An 18361-nucleotide genomic window follows, 5' to 3' on the forward strand; every position below is an offset into this window, starting at 1 on the left:
ACCCATCCACTCTGGGCTCTCTAAATCCCACATTCCCACAATGCACGTTGGTAACCCCACCCTCCTCTATCCCTAATCCCCCTATTCCCTTCCCTTAGGTCCTCCTGGACACCCCAACCCACAGTCAGGCCCCCACATACATCTCAGTCACTCATTCACATGCTGTGCTAGTTCTTCAGAGACCCCCGTAGCCCAGCAAACTTCTCCATCCATGAGCCCCATGGACCTGTGGCCAGGAAGCTCCCACTTTGGCTGAGCTGGGTGTGGGTGTTAATCTTTTCCTGTCTTGTGTGTGCTGTGCTCACAAAGGCTTTTTGCTCCCTCGGGGTGAGGTGTGGTTTTGGCCGAAGATGAGGTGTTTGGTAGCCCTGTGGATGCTGTGTGGTGTCTGGAATGGGGCGTGTGTGTTCCCATCATGCCCCTTCCCCTCTGCCTGGAGAGCTGAGGACAGACAGGTCTGAGGAGCAGAGCAGGAGCTCTGGGAAGGAGAAGAGCAATATGAAGATGGAGTGTAAGATGAGGCCAGGTAAGTTCTGTGGAGGGAGACATGCTGGACAGGGCCTAGGATTGGGGAGACAAACAGGTGTGAGCCCCGGGCTCAGATTTCTAATTGTAGCTGTGATGGCAGAATGGGAGGAGGGTTGAAGCCAAAACCCTGGGGTGCAGGAGTAGCGAGAAGAGGAACCTCACCACCATTGCTTTTCTTTTCCTCTTGTGTTGTGTTTCATACCAAGGGAAAAGAAGTCACGGGGATGGAGTGCAGCCCTGAGGTGAGTTGGAAAGTGATCGAGAGCAGTGACAGCGTGAATCCTGTTGATGCCAGGCAAGAGCTGCCCAACTGGAACGAGAGTAACCGTCTCTGTCGGTGAGATGTGTATCTGGTTTGGGAAGGGCTCTGGTCACAGCCCTCCTGGCTCCAGGCAGGGACTTCCCATTATCTGGGTGTGGGTTTCTGGACTATCTGTGGCTTCAAGGGAGATGATGTTGCCATTTGCGAGGGCTGATCATCTCTCTTGCGAGGAGTGTTTTGTGCTCCCTAGCAGAAAGTTGGATCCATGAGGGTGACTCCCTGTTCTGAATTTCTTTCTTCCTCCTAGGTTTCTCTCTCTGTGTTGGCCAACTTTCACTCAAACTCTCTCTGTCTCTCCTTTCATGGACACCTGTCATGTTCAGTTGCCTGCATTCTCTTTCTCTGCTCCCCCTCCCCCAATCTCCTATGGACTCAGCTGGGTCTATCTACCCACGGGCAGAGTCTCTGCCATACTGGGAAGGATGTGTCCTGCCTGCCAGGATAAGGGGGTTGCTCCTCCTACCCCCTATCTTCAGGGAGACCTCATTGCTGTAACTGGGTCACAGCGTGAGTGGCCAGTAATGTCTTTGGGGCTATGAGGTCTGAGACTGAGAAGGGTGGGCTCACGGTCATGGCTTTAGGCAGAGGAGAAGTGGGGCTTGGATTAGAGATGCCCCTTATCACCAGCTGGCTCCATTACTGCATCACCCAAAAGTCTTGCTCAGGGTCCATTATGCCTCCTTGTGCTGGGCACTGCAGGGACAGTCAGAGGGACAGCAGGATGCATGAGGAAATAGATGAGTGTGTGAGGCAGATGGGTGAAGGGGTGTGTGTGACATACATTGGGGACGGATGAGGGGTTGAGGGCTGGACGGACAGCGGGACAGATGGAGAGCTGCAGGGACGGATGGTGATGTCACAGGCCGGACTTGTGATGGGTTCAGCTCTTGGCCACTGGCTCTGTCATCTCCTGCCCCCATCTGCCCGCCTGACTCTGCCCCTGTCTCTCGCAGGCAGCACTCAGCAGAGTCTGGCCCTGTTGTTACACTGGTGCCTACATCCAATGCACACCTGTGCGTAATGTGCTCCTGGAGAGCTCAGGCAGGGAGAAGCATGTGGCTCATGGCCGCTGAACCAGCTACTCCAAAGAGTGCCACAGATCTCCCCCTCCTTGGGCAGCAACACCCTGACCGGGGGGTTTCCTGTCCCTCCTCGCTGCCAAAGCAGCCTGCTCAGCGCAGAAACCGAGGTCACCTGCCTGCGCCCAGCCTCTAGCTGGAGCTACTTCAGCCCCAAATTGCTGGTATCCAGCCTGGCCGGAGTGGGTGCGATGTCCTAGTGGAGTCCGTTCTTTCTCCCTGGTAGATTATGATTTTCCCCACTGCAGTTAGTTGCTCTTTCTCTGCTTCCCCATAGCCCCTCCCCAGTGATAGTGACCTCTGCTGGCCAGGCACGGGAGTGTCCTGTAGGTGCCTTCTTGCAGGAGCAGTGACTCCTGGTGGCGAGGGGCAGCAATGCCTGGCATGTATCCCCCCTAGCTTTGCTGCAGTGACCCCTGATGGCAACTGAGGGCAGTTGCCTATGTGACCCCACTACTGCCATTGCGCCTGTGAGCGCTGGTGGGTAGGTGAGGCAGGGCCCTGTATGTACATCAGCCATTGGGGCAGGGCCCTCTGTGTATCCCACTCTCATCTCGACTGTAAGCTGTCTAAACTCCTACCTGCCTCATGGGGCCACAACCGTGGTACCCCCAACCCACCCAGCAATATCGTCAATCTATCCAACTACACACTCAGCCCAGAAGAAAAGCCTGTCCTATCTCGGAGACTCTCTTTCTGCCCTGCCACCTTTACCAACATGATACAGTTCTGCAGCAATCTGGAAGCCTACTTTCACCGTCTCTGATTCAAAGAATACTTTCAGGACAACACTGAACAGCGCACTGATACACAGATACCCTCCCACCAACAGCACAAGAAGAAGAACTCCACATGGACTCCTCCTGAGGGTCGAAATGACAGTCTGGACCTATACATTGAATGCTTCCGCTGACGTGCACAGGCAGAAATTGTGGGAAAACAACATTGCTTCCCTCATAACGTAAGTCGTGCAGAACGCAATGCCATCCACAGCCTCAGAAACCACCCAGACATCAAAGAGGCTGATAAAGGAGGTGCTGTTGTCATCATGAACAGGTCTGACTACCAAAAGGAGGCTGCCAGACAACTCTCCAACACCAAATTCTACAGGCCACTTCCCTCAGATCCCACTCAGGAGTACACTAAAAACTGCAAAATCTACCCAGGACACTCCCTACACTAACACTGGAACAAATCAACGTACCCTTAGAGCCCCGACCAGGGTTATTCTATCTACTACCCAAGATCCACAAACCCGGAAATCCTGGATGCCCCATCATCTCGGGCATTGGCACTCTCACTGAAGGACTGTCTGGATATGTGGACTCTCTACTCAGACCCAATGCCACCAGCACTCCCAAGTATCTCCGTGACACCACTGATTTCCTGAGGAAACTACAATGCATTGGTGACCTTCCAGAAAACACCCTCCTAGCCACCATGGATATAGAGGCTCTCTACACGAACATCCCACACACAGATGAAATACAAGCTGTCAGGAACAGAATCCCTGATGATGGCGCAGCACAATTGGCTGCTGAGCTCTGTGCCTTTATCCTCACACACAACTATTTCAAATTTGATGACAATATATATCTCCAGATCAGTGGCACCGCTATGGGCACCCGCATGGCCCCACAATATGCCAATATTTTTATGGCCGACCTGGAACAATGCTTCCTCAGCTCTCGTCCACTCACGCCCCCTTCTCTACCTACGCTACATTGATGACATCTTCATCATCTGGACCCATGGGAAGGAGTCTCTGGATAAATTCCACCACGATTTCAACAGCTTCCACCCCACCATCAGCCTCGGCCTGGACCAATCTACACAGGAGGTCCACTTCCTAGACACCACGGTGCAAATAAGTGATGGTCACATTACTACCACCCTATACCGAAAACCTACCGACCGCTATGCCTACCTTCATGCCTCCAGCTTCCATCCCGGGCACATCACACGATCCATTGTCTACAGCCAAGCACTGAGGTACACCCGCATCTGCTCTAACCCCTCAGACAGAGACCAACACCTACAAAATCTCCACCAAGCATTCTCAAAACTACAATACCCGCACGAGGAAATAAGGAAACAGATCAACAGAGCCAGACGTGTACCCAGAAGCCTCCTACTGCAAGACAAACCCAAGAAAGAAACCAACAGGTCTCCACTAGCCATCACATACAGTCCCCAGCTAAAACCTATCCAACGCATCATCAGGGACTTGCGTGGCAGGCCGGTCCTCGCCCACAGGCAACCTGCCAACCTGAAACATATTCTCACCAGTAACTGTACACCGCACCGTAGTAACTCTAGCTCAAGAACCAATCCATGCAACAAACCTCGATGCCAACTCTGCCCACATATCTACACCAGCGACACCATCACAGGACCTAACCAGATCAGCCACACCATCACCGGTTCATTCACCTGCACGTCCACCAATGTAATATACGCCATCATATGGCAGCAGTGCCTCTCTGCTATGTACATTGGCCAAACTGGACAGTCGCTACGGAAAAAGATAAACGGACACAAATCAGATATTAGGAATGGCAATATACAAAAACCTGTAGGAGAACACCTCAACCTCCCTGGCCACACTATAGCAGACCTTAAGGTGGCCATCCTGCAACAAAAAAACTTCAGGACCAGACTTCAAAGAGAAACTGCTGAGCTTCAGTTCATCTGCAAATTTGACACCATCAGCTCAGGATTAAACAAAGACTGTGAATGGCTTGCCAACTACAAAACCAGTTTCTCCTCCCTTGGTTTTCACACCTCAACTGCTAGAGCAGGGCTTCATCCTCCCTGATTGAACTAACCTCATTATCTCTAGCTTGCCTGCATATATATACCTGCCCCTGGAAATTTCCACTACATGCATCTGATGAAGTGGGTATTCACCCACGAAAGCTCATGCTCCAATACGTCTGTCAGTCTATAAGGTGACACAGGACTCTTTGCTGCTTTTACAGATCCAGACTAACACGGCTACCCTTCTGATACTTTCAGGATATGTTTTGGTTCTGAGAGGTGAAAGGCTGCTCTGTGTGTGATGTTATGGAGTGACGTAGCAAAGGTTGATTGCAGAGGTGATGCATGTGCCACAAAAGTTGTGGGGTCCCTCCCCCAGCTCTGGCCCCAGAGTCCAGAATTTACACAAACCCACCCGCTGACCTGTGACTAAGAATCTGATTGCAGAGATATTTCGTGTCCCACAGCTGACTTCCCACAGTCCAATCTGCAAAATTTTCTTGCTGTCTGAGGGGAAAGAAGCATTTTCCCCAACTATGGAGTTGTTTAAAACTTTCAGTGTGGAAATGAGATCAAAGCCCAGCAGCTTATGTATGTCTCAAAATTGCATTTAGTCATTAATCATTTTTTATCTGTGGTATAGATCCAAATATGAATTAGAATGATAAAAAACTCTATTTTTAAACTAGAGAGATACAAAGGACATAAAATGTGCATTTAAACACTTCACAAGAAAAGCATGCTGCTAAATACAAATATTCCTTTTCAATCTCTCTTATTTCACTATCCTTTGGAACCCATGTCCCTTGCCTAACGAGAGTTCTGTAGGTTCGGGTGAGTCCCAAAATCATGAACTGCTAAGTTCCGTTCTACTGTCTTTGATTCATATCACCGGAATAACTGCACTTTATTACCCCTGCCCTAATAAGAAAGAGACCGGGGATCCCACAGCAGCTGAAATAACCCTTTGGACATGCACCCCCATCATGCAATGCGGGGTGGGTGTGAGCATGCATATCAGCAACAAAAGGCCTTTACAACAGATCACCAACAGATATCAGAGTAAAGTTCATTCTCACCTTGCTTACATCCTCCCCCTAGCCAAGAATTGGTGGTCCTGATAAATCACATTCCCTGTTATACCAATACATTGGTATTGAATGCGAGGTTATGGCTAGCAAAAGTAGCCACCCATCTCTGCCTTGTAGCATCCAGCTTAGCCCTTGTTAACACATAAGTCAGTGGATTGTTCTCTGTCCACACCTGAAACTGAGCACCACACAAGTAGTCTCGAAATTTCTCAGTGATGGCCCATTTCAAGACCAAGAACTGCTGCTGGTGGTGGGATAGTGAGTTTCGCTATCAGACAGTCCTCAGCTGGCAAAGCCTACAGATTTACATTTCCTTCCACTTCCTGGTATGGGACTGCTCCCAGACCCTCCAAACTGGCATCAGCATGCAGGATAAACGGCTTGTTTGGGTTAACAAGGACTTGGACTGGCACATGAATCAGGCAAATTATTATTTCCCGTAAAGCCCTGTCACTTCTCTCATCCCACCATGTCCCAAATGGAGAAGAGAGGAGCCCCTCCCATGTCCCAGTCCAGGAACACCAGAGTGTGGTGTGGTTGTGACTCAGTCCAGGTCTGCTAGTGCTGCAAAGGAGAAGATTTCCTTCCTCAGTCCAGGTCAACTGGAATTGTTGTTGCAGTGGGGAAGAGATGTCTTTCATCTGGTTCTTAGATGCTTTGGTGAAAGGGGACAGGCAGAGATTTTTTTCTTCCCTCTGCAGCTCAAATTGCACACTTCTTCTCTGCTTTTTGCTCTAGCTTGACTTCTCTCTTGCATCTCAATTTTCTCTTTCCTGGCCTCATTCCAGAGTATTCACAGGCCAATTCTCTATCCTAACCCTGAGCTCTCTACTGCACCCTGAATGTCTCATTCTAACCCCACCCCAGAGTCTGCACCCCTAGAGCCAGTGCCTTCATCCCTCTGCACTCCAACTCTCTGTCCCATGTAGCCTGATGTAGGGTGTACTAATAATATTAATTTGGATAATTTGATGAAAATTTAATTGATTAGCTTACATGTTATTTAATTTAATTGAGTTACAAAGTTACATTTGCATTACTGCTATTCAAAAGATACATACGGCATTATACACAACAAAGTTTTGGTTAATATACTCACAGCCTTCCTTGATAACCTGGTGGTAAGAGACACAGGACCAGCCTTGCAGTTCAGGTTTCTCAATTCTTAAGTGAAAGATGCAGTGCTTAGAAAAAGCTAGTGTTCCTTAGGGTTTACTTGAATATGTTAAACTTAAAATCAAAACCTAATAAACAAAGACTAAAAATGTAGGGAAACCGAACTTAGCCTAGTTCCCTTGAAACTTAAAGTTTCAGAACAAGTACAGCCTACTGCTAGTACATAGAGAGAGAGTGGAGGAAGTAAGTCGCAATGATAGAGCAAAGTGCTCTAGCGAGGTGGTTACCTCTTTTATAGGGCACAAGGGCCGGAAATCCTTCCTCCTATGCCCAAATTTCATTCCTCACCCACAAAACATTAGGGTACATTTACTTCATAGGCTAGTATGTTTGTGCTTGTTGATGACATGTACATATGCACATAAGTTACCTTGTAATGTACCTGTTAAATCTGTGGGTACAACACTGAATAAAACTCTATGCCATTCTCCATTGTCGATTGGTCTAAATAAAGGTCTTGGACAGGCATGGGTACTTATCTATTTAAGTAACATGAGAAAGGTCGATTTTCCTCTCTGAGTAAAAGGTCACAATATAGATATGCTAACTTTGCCTTAGCTTAACATACAGGATATGGCCTGTAGGTTCTCGTAAGTCATGTGTCTCAGTCTCCTAATCATTTTTATTGCCCTCTTCTGGACTCTCTCCAGTTTGTCCACATCCCTTCTCATGTGGGTCCCAACCCCAAAAGTACTCACATTTTACCCCATTGGCCCCAAAATGCCAGCTTTTAATACGTAAATAGGTTGCTGCCATGGTCAAGTCACTCCCGAGCTCTCCAGCGGAGCCTGCTGGCAGAGAACAAGGTGAAAATTAGCCAGGATGTCACTCAGTCAAATCCCTGTGCTCCCCGCAGGTGGTATCGGAAGGCTCCAAGATGGCTCACTTCCCTTTTTCTCATCAGCTTTAGGCCCCAGGGTTACAAATGCACAAACCAGTTGGGATTCTCCCCTGGCCTCAGGCTGTGGGGCTGCTTTGAGGGGATTGGCTTGCACACTGGGGATATTAGTGCAAAGATACAATTTCAATTTCTCTTAGAGAAATTGGAGGGCAATTTATATTTGGTACAAATCTTATTTAGTGAAAGGAAAGCTGCAGTGACAGCCTGGCTACTGGGGTGCAAAACACCTTCCTCCTGGGAGAAACAAGAAGTTAGAATTAGAAATTTACATGATTTTTTCCAGTGTTGGTACAGGTTTAATTTTGCTTCTGTGTAGGTTTGTTTCAGGCTGTGACCATTTTGGTTTATTGGGTTGTTTTGTTTTTTTTAGTTGGAATGGAGCTTTTAATTGACATTTGCTGGATTCAAATGGCTGACTTGCAACACCAGTTTTGACATAGTTCTGCATATTTTATTACAATTTGACCAGTATTCAAGGATTCAATTCCTTTATAGGAGGTTTTAGAGGTCATGCTTATTTATTTGATGTTATTTTATCATTCTGCTGTAGCACACTTTTTTGATAAAATGTTGAAATTATTAATTTACAGCATTTGTTAGTTTTTATTTTTACAAACAAAGTTTTTCTTAATGTTTGGGTTTTAAATTAAGCCTTGTTTTTGGTTTCAATTTTTCATTTAGGTTTTGGTTACTGATGGGATCTTTAAGAGAACTTTGGATTCAGTACTAAAATTTGGACAGATTTAGAATATTTTAAGTAAACCGTGTTTACTATTTTATTTTAATAAAGTTTGTATTGCTGTAAACCCTAGCCGGGGGGAGAGGAGATGAACCTGGCCTTTAACTGAGAAGGAACAGAGGCATGGACCCCGGGAAGGGTGAGGCCAGGTGACGGAGGGCACAGCTCCCCAATTTTTTTTGTCTAGCCCATCTCAGGCCTGGTCTACACTACGCTGTTAAACTGATTTTAACAGCGTTAAATCGATTTAACGCTGCACCCGTCCACACTACACTGCTCTTTATATCAATTTAAAGGGCTCTTTAAATCGATTTCTGTACTCCTACAAAACGAGAGGAGTAACGCTAAAATCGATATTACTATATCAGATTAGGATTAGTGTGGACGCAAATCGACGTTATTGGCCTCATTATTTTACAGTAGCTACCCACAGTGCACCGCTCCAGAAATTGACGCTAGCCTCGGACCATGGACGCACACCTCCGAATTCATGTGCCTAGTGTGGACGCTCACAATCGACTTTATAATATCTGTTTTATAAAATCGGTTTAAGCTAATTCGAATTTATCCTGTAGTGTAGATGTAGCCTCAGTCCCCCACTAAAGGAGAAGAGTCTGATGCCACCCCTGCTGGTCACTGGGTGTCACTGCTGCTCCATGGGAAACATGCTCTGTGCCTTACCCAGATTGGTGGGAAACACACTCTGTGCATTACCGTGACTGGTCCGTGGGTGTCACTGCTTGTAGAGGGCAGACACATGCTGTGCATTACGCCACCTGACCAGCGGGTGTCACTGCTGTATCAAGGGAAACACCTTCTGTGCATTACCTTGAATGACCACGAGGTGTCACTGCTGCTCCAAGGGAAACATACTCTGTGTGTTACCCTGATTGGCCACTGGGTGTCACTGCTGCGCCAAGCAAAACACCTTCTGTGCATTACTCTGACTGCCCACTGGGTGTCACTGCTGCTCCAAGGGAGACAGAAGAACGGCCAGACTGGTTCAGACGCAAAGTCCATCTAGCCCAATATCCTCCTGTCTTCTGACAGTGGCCAGTGCCAGGTGCCCCAGAGGGAGTGAACAGAGCAGGGAATCATCAAGCGATCCATCCCCTGTTGCCCATTCCCAGCTTCTGACAAACAGAGGCTACAGGCATCATCCCTGCCCAGCCTGGCTAATAGTCCTTGATGGATCTATCCACCATAAACTTATCTAGTTCTTTTTTGAACCCTGTTATAGTCTTGCCCTTCACAACATCCTCTTGCAAGGAGTTCCACAGGTTAACTATGCAACTGCCTTGATTTTCCCCCCCCCTCCCCTGGCCAGGTTGTATATGGAAAAGAGGATGAGGATGAGGAGAACCATGATGTGTCTGTCAGTGGCTGGTGCCTCAGTTTCCTCTAGGCAGCAGTGCTGCAGGCTCCTTTGGTCTGTGCCCATGCAACTGTGTCTGGGGAAGGAGGAGTAGAGGCTCATTCTTCCCAGCCCCACGCCCCACCCCCAGCAGCTGGGGAATCCAGGCCAAATTTAATCCTGGTAGCTGGGCTGGGATTAGCCTGGGCTGGGGTAGGGCTGGGGAGGAATTGTGAGGGAGACAGACGCACCTGCTGTGAGGGAAGATCCTCCCATTCCCTGCCAACCCCATTGACTCCTTGCAGCACAGCACCCCCTAGCATTTCTTTCTCTGTCATGGGAGCTGTCTGCTGCTTGCTTCTCCCTTAGCATCATCTCTCCCCATCCTGGAGCACTGGCATTGCCCATCCTGTGCAAACAGGGAGGCCCCGGTGTGCCCCATGGCACTGCCCTGCAATTGTGGGGGCAGCTGTTGGATGGAGCCATATCAAAATATGGGGTTGGGCAAGGCTGGGGACCAGGACTCCTGGGTTCTCCCCTCAAATGTGGGAGAGGAGTGGAGATTAGGGGGTAGAGTGGGGGAGGGACAGGGCTGGGATCCAGGGCTACTGCTTTTTCTGGTTTTCTCCACCTCCTGCAGCTGCCTCGATCCTTTCAATGTGTTTCTTGTTCCATATTCATTTGCTGACTTGTGTAAATCACCCCAGAGGTGGCTGCATCTCAGTGTTGGGTGAGGCACCCTTGGCTGCATCACCTCCTAACCGCGTCTCTCTCCCCCTTCGGGTGACCCTGCAGCACTCAGCAAACATCCACAAGATCATGGGGCACTTTGAGCACTGCGCAGGCAGGGGCCAGGCGCCCAGCCCTCCCTCCAGAGAATGGGACACAGCATCGACTACTTTTTACAGGGATTAAAAAGGGGCAAAGGAGGGCAAATCAGAGGAGTAGGTGGCCAGGGTCTGAGCAGGGGGTGGAAATTAACTGGTCGGGGGTTAAGCTGCTGGAGGCAGAGTTAGGAGAGGGACTGAAGGCAAAGTCAGGGAGGTGGGAAGGAGCCGGAGTTAAGCCCGGAGGGAGGCGCTGCCAGAGGGTTAAACCCCGGCACAGGCAGGGGCGGAGGGGGAACAGTTATCCCGGTGGGCTGAGACTCCAGTGTTTGCAAACATGGGTGGGGGGAGCAGAGGGCTTTTTTATTTCCCCTCTCACAGGCAGCACCTCTCAGCATTGGCTTCCCAGGGCTGGGCTCTTAAAGGCACAAGCATCCCACTGCCTAGACCCTGCAGCTCCTCTCTGATGTAACCTACTGAGGTGCTGCAGTAGGAGACTCAATTCAGTGAAACTGGGCATTCCCTATACGCCCCCCAGCCAGGGAGCTGTACACCCCCTTCCCCGATTTTCCCCAACACCCCCTCCCTCAGTGGTCAGGTAGTTACATGCAGCGCTGCCAATGTTGTCATTGGTTGCAAATTTGAATGGAAATTGAAACATTAACAGACTCTTTAAAAGCAGATACAACGTATGAAAACTGCTTGTACCTGAGAAAGTCAAATAGGTTTGGAAAGTCTGGACAAAGCCGTTTTTCCTCACCCAGCTGTTGTGTTTGCTGACAATGTTGGTGCATTGGCTTCGGCAGTGTTGGCCAACCTTAGAATTTCAAATGCTGATTTGTAAGCGAGGTGTGAATGAGCTCTCCCCTGGCAGCTACTGATGACCAGGGTTGGGGGGAAGCTTTGGGACCAGACTGTATTTACATGAACTCACCTACTCTGCTGAGGTATCCAGCGGACAGAGCTGGGCTGCCTCTGCTCTAGGTGCCCGGAGGAGGGAAGGTGTGTGGGGCTCCAGCCTGGGACTCTTCCTCCCTCCTGCCAAGCCCTGACTATTAATCCCAGCGCTGGCACTCCTTTCTTCAAGCGCCACGTGGGACAGAGGAAACGTGTGGTAGGAAGCACAAGGGCCAAGCTTGTGAACATCAGGTGCAGCAGCAAGAATCCCAACTATCAGGGTAGCAAGTTCTAGAGCCCTATCCCATTGTGGCCATCCCTGCCAAAGACCTGGCTCTCGGAGGTGTGAGTCACCCAGCAGGAGGGGAAAGATTCACTCTTACACAGCTGGAGACAGGGGAGCTGAGCTCTGGGGCATTACCACAAGCATGGGTGGGTGGCAAGTTTGTAGAAATTTTGGTGGTGCCCAGACCCCGCCCCCAAACTCCACCCCCACCTGCCTAAGGGGGTTTGGGGGGGATTAGGGTGCAGGATTCAGGCTTTAGGATGGAGTTTGGGTGCTGGGTGCAGGCTCCGGCAGGGTTGTAGGAAGGGGTGAGAGGTGCAGGCTCTGGGGGTGGGAAGGAGTGCACCGTCTGGGAGGGAGCGTAGGGCTGAGGATGAGGGATTCATGATGCAGGAGGGGGCTCAGGACTGGGGCAGAGTATCAGGGTTCAGAGGGAGCTCAGGGTTGGGGGTGTTGGAGATGCTGAGGGCAGCCTGCACTAGGACTCTGGGGCAGCAGTTCTGCCCAGAATCCCTCTACTCCAGCAGCAGGAGCAGGCAGGGGACAGGCACATGCTGCTTTTGTCAGGCAGGGATGCACCACAGCAGAGGGGAGGGGTGCCAGGCGAAGAGACCCAACTCCAAATATTGCTGGAGCAGGGCCCCCAGCCCTGAATGTTCCTGGAGCCTGAGCACCACACATGTATATAACCTGCCGCCTATGACCACAAGCCAACACAAGGTCCCACTGAGATTTGAACTCAGATTACAGGATTCAGAGTCCTGAGTGCTGCCCATTACACCATGGGAGCAGCTTGTGCTGCCTTCTCTGCACATCGGTGACCCTCATGGGGCTGCTTGTGTAAGGGGGCTCTTGGCCCTTTACTAAAACTTAGTGTGTGTGTGTGGGGGGGGTTGGTTGGCTAGTTCCCAGCACCAATAGAAGGGGGAAGGATCAATGGGAAATCAGGACCCTGAGACTGACAGTCCCCAGGGACAATGGGGAGAGGCCAAAGCTCCAAGTTAGCTGCACTGACAGGCCAGGCAGTGTAATAAGGGAGTCACCAGGCCAGGGGGTCCCATCCTCCATGTGAGCTGGAACTGCCTGGGTGAGAGTGGGGCAGAGCTAAGGAGAGAGCAGGAGCCCGAGAAGAGCCGGGGAGCAGAGCTGTGCAGGTGTAGTGCCAGAAACTGCCGCATGTAGGAATTTGCAGCCTGTAGCAGTTACTGATACCTGAGGTTATTCTTATTTGCTGACTTGTCCTAATTGGCTAAAACTTGACAGTGGTTTCTCTAGCAAAGGCCAGTCCCTGGCCCCTTGGTCCAGACATCCTCCTTCACATCAGGCTAGGGTGACCAGATGTCAAAGATGAAATATTGGCATGTGGGGGGCGGGGCAAAAAAAAACAAACCCAAAGGGCCCCCCTGCCGCCAAGCGGAAGTGGCACAACCCCATCTCCAACCAATTCTTGGCTCCAACATCTGCTACACCCCCAGCTCCCCCATCCTCTCACTCCTGGGCCCAACCTGGGCTCCAAGCTCTGCAGGCGAGCCATGATCAGGGGCCCTCCTGCAGCTCCCGGGCAAGGGGTGAACCAGGCAGCTCCTGGCAGGAGCGTGTCCGCCCCACTTGTGTCTCCGCCCCCCGCCCAACTGGGCCCTGCTTGCTCCGTGCTGCCCCCACCCCAATGCGCTGCCCGCAGGCTGCAGGGCTGGAGCAGCTTCTGCGCTGCGCTCCTGGCCATGGCCATGGCCAGTGTGCAGACCTGCGGGGGAGGGGCGCAGCCTTCCCTCTCCAGGTCTGCAAGGGGACTGTAAAGCGGCCGTTCCTGCGGGAGTAAGGCGCTGCCATCCCTCCCAAGCTCTGCCAGAGGACTGGGCAGCGGCAGTATTAGCAGGGGCAGGGTGCTTTTTGTTTCGCAGGCTCTGCAAGGGGACTGGAGAGCGGCCGTTCCTGGGCGCGTGGTGTGCTAGGTTCCTTCCTAGCTCTGCGACGGGAGTGGGGAGCGACCGTTACTGTGGCGGCGGGGCACTGGGTTCCCTCCTCAGATCTGCCAAGGGCCTGGGGAGCAACCCTTATTGCAGGATTAGGGCGCTGCATTCTCTTCCTAGCTCTGTGAAACCACTGGGGAGCAGCACTTCCTGCGGGATTAGAGCGCTGTCTTCTCTCCCTAGCTCTGCGAGACCACTGGGGAGCGACCGTTCCTGCGGGATTAGGGCGCTGCCTTCTCTCCCTAGCTCTGCAAGACCACTGGGGAGCAGCCCTTCCTGCGGGATTAGGGCGCTGCGTACTCTCCCTAGCTCTGCGATACCACTGGGGAGCGGCCCTTCCTGCGGGATTAGGACGCTACCCTCTCTCCCTAGCTCTGCGAGACCACTGGGGAGCGGCCGTTCCTGCGGGATTAGGGCACTGCCTTCTCTCTCTAGCTCTGCGAGACCACTGGGGAGCGACCCTTACTGCAGGATTAGGGCACTGCCTTCTCTCTCTAGCTCTGCGAGACCACTGGGGAGCATCCCTTCCTGCGCCGTCGGGGAACTGGCTTCCCTCCCCAGCTCTGCCAGAGGCCTGGGGAGCAGCCCTTCCTGTGGGATTAGGGCATTGTCTTCTCTCCCTAGCTCTGCGAGACCACTGGGGAGTGGCCCTTCCTGCGGGATTAGGGCGCTGCCTGCTCTCCCTAGCTCTGCGAGACCACTGGAGAGCGGCCCTTTCTGCTGGATTAGGGGGCTGCCTTCACTCCCTAGCTCTGCGAGACCACTGGGGTGCGGCCCTTCCTGTGGTATTAGGGCGCTGCCTTTTCTCCCTAGCTCTGCGAGACCACTGGGGAGCGGCCCTTCTTGCGGGATAGGGGGCTCCCTTCACTCCCTAGCTCTGCGATACCATTGGAAAGCGGCCCTTCCTGCGGGATTAGGGCGCTGCCTTCTCTCCCTAGCTCTGCGAGACCACTGGGGAGCGGCCGTTCCTCTGGGATTAGGGCACTGCCCTCTCTCCCTAGCTCTGCGAGACCACTGGGGAGCCGCCCTTCCTGCGGGATTAGGGCGCTGCCTTCTCGCCCTATCTATGCGAGACCACTGGGGAGCGGTCGTTCCTGCGGGATTAGGGCACTGCCTTCTATCCCTAGCTCTGCGAGACCACTGGGGAGCTGCCCTTCCTGCGGGATTAGGGTGCTGCCTTCTCTCCCTAGCTCTGCGAGACCACTGGGGAGTGGCCCCTTCCTGCGGGATTAGGGCGCAGCGTTCTCTCCCTAGTTCTGCAAGATCACTGGGGAGAGGCCCTTCCTGTGCGATTAGGGCGCTGCCTCCTCTCCCTAGCTCTGCGACACCACTAGGGAGCGGCCCTTCCTGCGGGATTAGGGCGCTGCCTTCTCTCACTAGCTCTACGAGACCACTGAGGAGCGGCCCTTCCTGCGGGATTACGGCCCTGCCTTCTCTCCCTATCTCTGCGAGAACACTGGGGAGCGGCCCTTTCTGCGGGATTAGGGCACTGCCTGCTCTCCCTAGCTCTGCGAGACCACTGGGGAGCGGCAGTTCCTGTGGGATTAGGGCACTGCCTTCTCTCCCTTCCTCTGCTGAGACCACTGGAGAGCGGACCTTCCTGCGGGATTAGGGGGCTGCCTTCACTCCCTAGCTCAGCGAGAACACTGGGGAGCGGCCCTTCCTGCGGGATAGGGAGCTCCCTTCACTCCCTAGCTCTGCGATACCATTGGGAAGCGGCCCTTCCTGCGTTATTAGGGCGCTGCCTTCTCTCCCTAGCTCTGCGAGACCACTGGGGAGCATCCATTCCTGCGTGATTAGGACGCTGCCTTTTTTCCCTAGCTCTGCGAGACCACTGGGGAGCGGCCCTTCCTGCGGGATTAGGGCACTGCCTTCTCTTCCTAGCTCTGCGAGACCACTGGGGAGCGGCTCTTCCTGCGGAGACGGGGCGCTGGCTTCCCTCCCCAGCTCTGCCAGGGACCTGGGGAGCAGCCCTTCCTCCGGGATAAGAACGCTGCCTCCTCTCCCTAGCTCTGCGACACCAGTAGGGAGCAGCCCTTCCTGCGGGATTAGGGCACTGCCTCCTCTCCCTAGCTCTGCGAGACCACTGGGGAGCGGCCCTTCCAGCGGGATTAGGGCGTTGCCTTCTCTCCCTAGCTCTGCGAGACCACTGGGGATCAGTCGTTCCTGCGGGATTAAGACGCTGCCATCTCTCCCAGGCTCTGCGAGACCACTGGGGAGCTGCCCGTCCTGCGGGATTAGGCCGCTTTCTTCTCTCCCTAGCACTGCGAGACCATTGAGGAGCGGAACTTCCTGCGGGATTAGGTCGCTGCCTTCTCTCCCTAGCTCTGCGACACCACTGGGGAGCGGCCCTTACTGCTGGATTAGGGCGCTGTCTGCTCTCCCTAGCTCTGCGAGACCACTGGAGAGCGGCCCTTCCAGCGGGATTAGGGCGCTTGCCTTCTCTCCCTAGCTCTGCGAGACCACTGAGGATCGGTCGTTCCTGCGGGATTAAGGACGCTGCCTTCTCTCCCTAGCTCTGCGAGACCACTGGGAAGCGGTCCCTTCCTGGGGGATTAAGGGCGCTGCCTTCTCTCCCTTACTCTGCGAGACGAATGGGGAGGAGCCATTTCTGCGTGATTAGGACGCTGCCTTCTCTCCCTAGCTCTGCGAGACCACTGAGGAGCGGCCGTTCCTGTGAGATTATGGCGCCGCCATCTCTCCCTAGCTCTACGAGACCACTGGGGAGCGGCCCTTCCTGTGGGATTTCGGCGCTGCCTTCTCTCCCTAGCTCTGCAAGACCACTGGGGTGCGGCCCTTCCAGCGGGATTAGGGCGTTGCCTTCTCTCACTAGCTCTACGAGACCACTGAGGAGCGGCCCCTCCTGCGGGATTACGGCCCTGCCTTCTCTCCCTATCTCTGCGAGACCACTAGGGAGCAGCCCTTCCTGCGGGATTAGGGTGCTGCCTTTTTTCCCTAGCTCTGCGATACAACTGAAGAGCGACCCTTCTTGCGGGATTAGAGCGCTGGGACTGGGGAGCGGCCGTTCCTGCGGGATTAGTGCGCCGCCTTCTCTCCCTAGCTCTGCGATACCACTTGGGAGCGGCCCTTCCTGCGGGATTAGGGCGCTGCCTTCTCTCCCTAGCTCTGCGAGACCACTTTGGAGCTGCCCTTCCTGCGGGAATAGGGCTCTGCCTCCCATCCCCAGCCCTGCGAGACTATTGAGGAGCGGCCCTTCTGCGGGATTAGGGCGCTGCCTTCTCCTCCCTAGCTCTGCGAGACCACTGGGGAGTGGCCCTTCCTGTGGGATTAGGGCGCTGCCTCCTCTCTCCTAGATCTGCGAGACCACTGGGTAGAGGCCCTTTCCTGCGGGATTAGGCCGCTGCCAGCTCTCTCTAGCTCTGCAAGACCACTGGGGAGCGGCCCTTCCTGCGGGATTAGGGCGCTGTCTTCTCTCCTTGGTTCTGCGAGATCACTGGGGAGAGGCCCTTCCTGTGCGATTAGGGCGCTGCCTCCTCTCCCTAGCTCTGCGACACCACTAGGGAGCGGCCCTTCCTGCGGGATTAGGGGGCTGTCTTCACTCCCTAGCTCAGCGAGACCACTGGGGAGCGGCCCTCCTTGCGGGATAGGGAGCTCCCTTCACTCCCTAGCTCTGCGATACCATTGGGAAGCGGCCCTTCCTGCGTTATTAGGGCGCTGCCTTCTCTCCCTACCTGTGCGAGACCACTGGGGAGCGGCCGTTCTTGTGGGATTAGGGCACTGCCTTCTATTCCTAGCTCTGTGAGACCACTGGAGAGCGGCCCTTCCTGCGGGATTAGGGCACTGCCTTCTATTCCTAGCTCTGTGAGACCACTGGGGTGCGGCCCTTCCTGCGGGATTAGGGTGCTGCCTTCTCTCCCTAGCTCTGCGAGACCACTGGGGAGCAGCCATTCCAGCGGGATGAGGACGCTGCCTATTCTCCCTAGCTCTGCGAGACCACTAGGTAGCGGCGCTTCCTGCGGGATTAGGGCGCTGCCTTTTCTACCTAGCTCTGCGAGACCACTGTGGAGCACTCCTTCCTGTGGGATTAGGGCGCTGCCTTCTCTCCCTAGTTCTCCGAGACCACTGGTGAGCGGCTCTTTCTGCGGGGACGGGGCTCTGGCTTCCCTCCCTAGCTCTGCCAGGGGCCTGGGGAGCAGCCCTTCCTCCGGGATAAGAGAGCTGCCTTCTCTCCCTAGCTCTGCGAGACCACTGGGGAGCGGCCCTTCCTGCGCGATTTGCGCGCTGCCTTCTCTCCCAAGCTCTGCGAGACCACTGGGGAGCGGCCCTTCCTGCGCGATTTGCGCGCTGCCTTCTCTCCCAAGCTCTGCGAGACCACTGGGGAGCGGACCTTCCTGCGGCATGAGGATGCTGCCTTCTCTCCCTAGCTCTGCGAGACCACTGGGGATCGGTCGTTCCTGCAGGATTAAGACG

The 18361-nt window shown here is 53.5% G+C and overlaps 1 long non-coding RNA gene and 1 other non-coding gene across 2 annotated transcripts; one reads left to right on the forward strand and one right to left on the reverse strand.

Annotated features, from left to right (window-relative positions):
• Positions 1-443: 443 nt before the first annotated feature.
• Positions 444-8440, forward strand: LOC127031357 (uncharacterized). Its single transcript, XR_007768534.1, has 3 exons — positions 444-530; positions 735-865; positions 8228-8440. It is a non-coding gene; the product is annotated as an uncharacterized LOC127031357 (long non-coding RNA).
• Positions 8441-12678: 4238 nt separating this feature from the next.
• Positions 12679-12750, reverse strand: TRNAQ-CUG (transfer RNA glutamine (anticodon CUG)). Its single transcript has one exon. It is a non-coding gene; the product is annotated as a tRNA-Gln (tRNA).
• Positions 12751-18361: the final 5611 nt, after the last annotated feature.

This window comes from Gopherus flavomarginatus, chromosome 11 (genome assembly GCF_025201925.1).
Source record: "Gopherus flavomarginatus isolate rGopFla2 chromosome 11, rGopFla2.mat.asm, whole genome shotgun sequence".
Lineage (NCBI taxonomy): Eukaryota > Metazoa > Chordata > Testudines > Testudinidae > Gopherus > Gopherus flavomarginatus.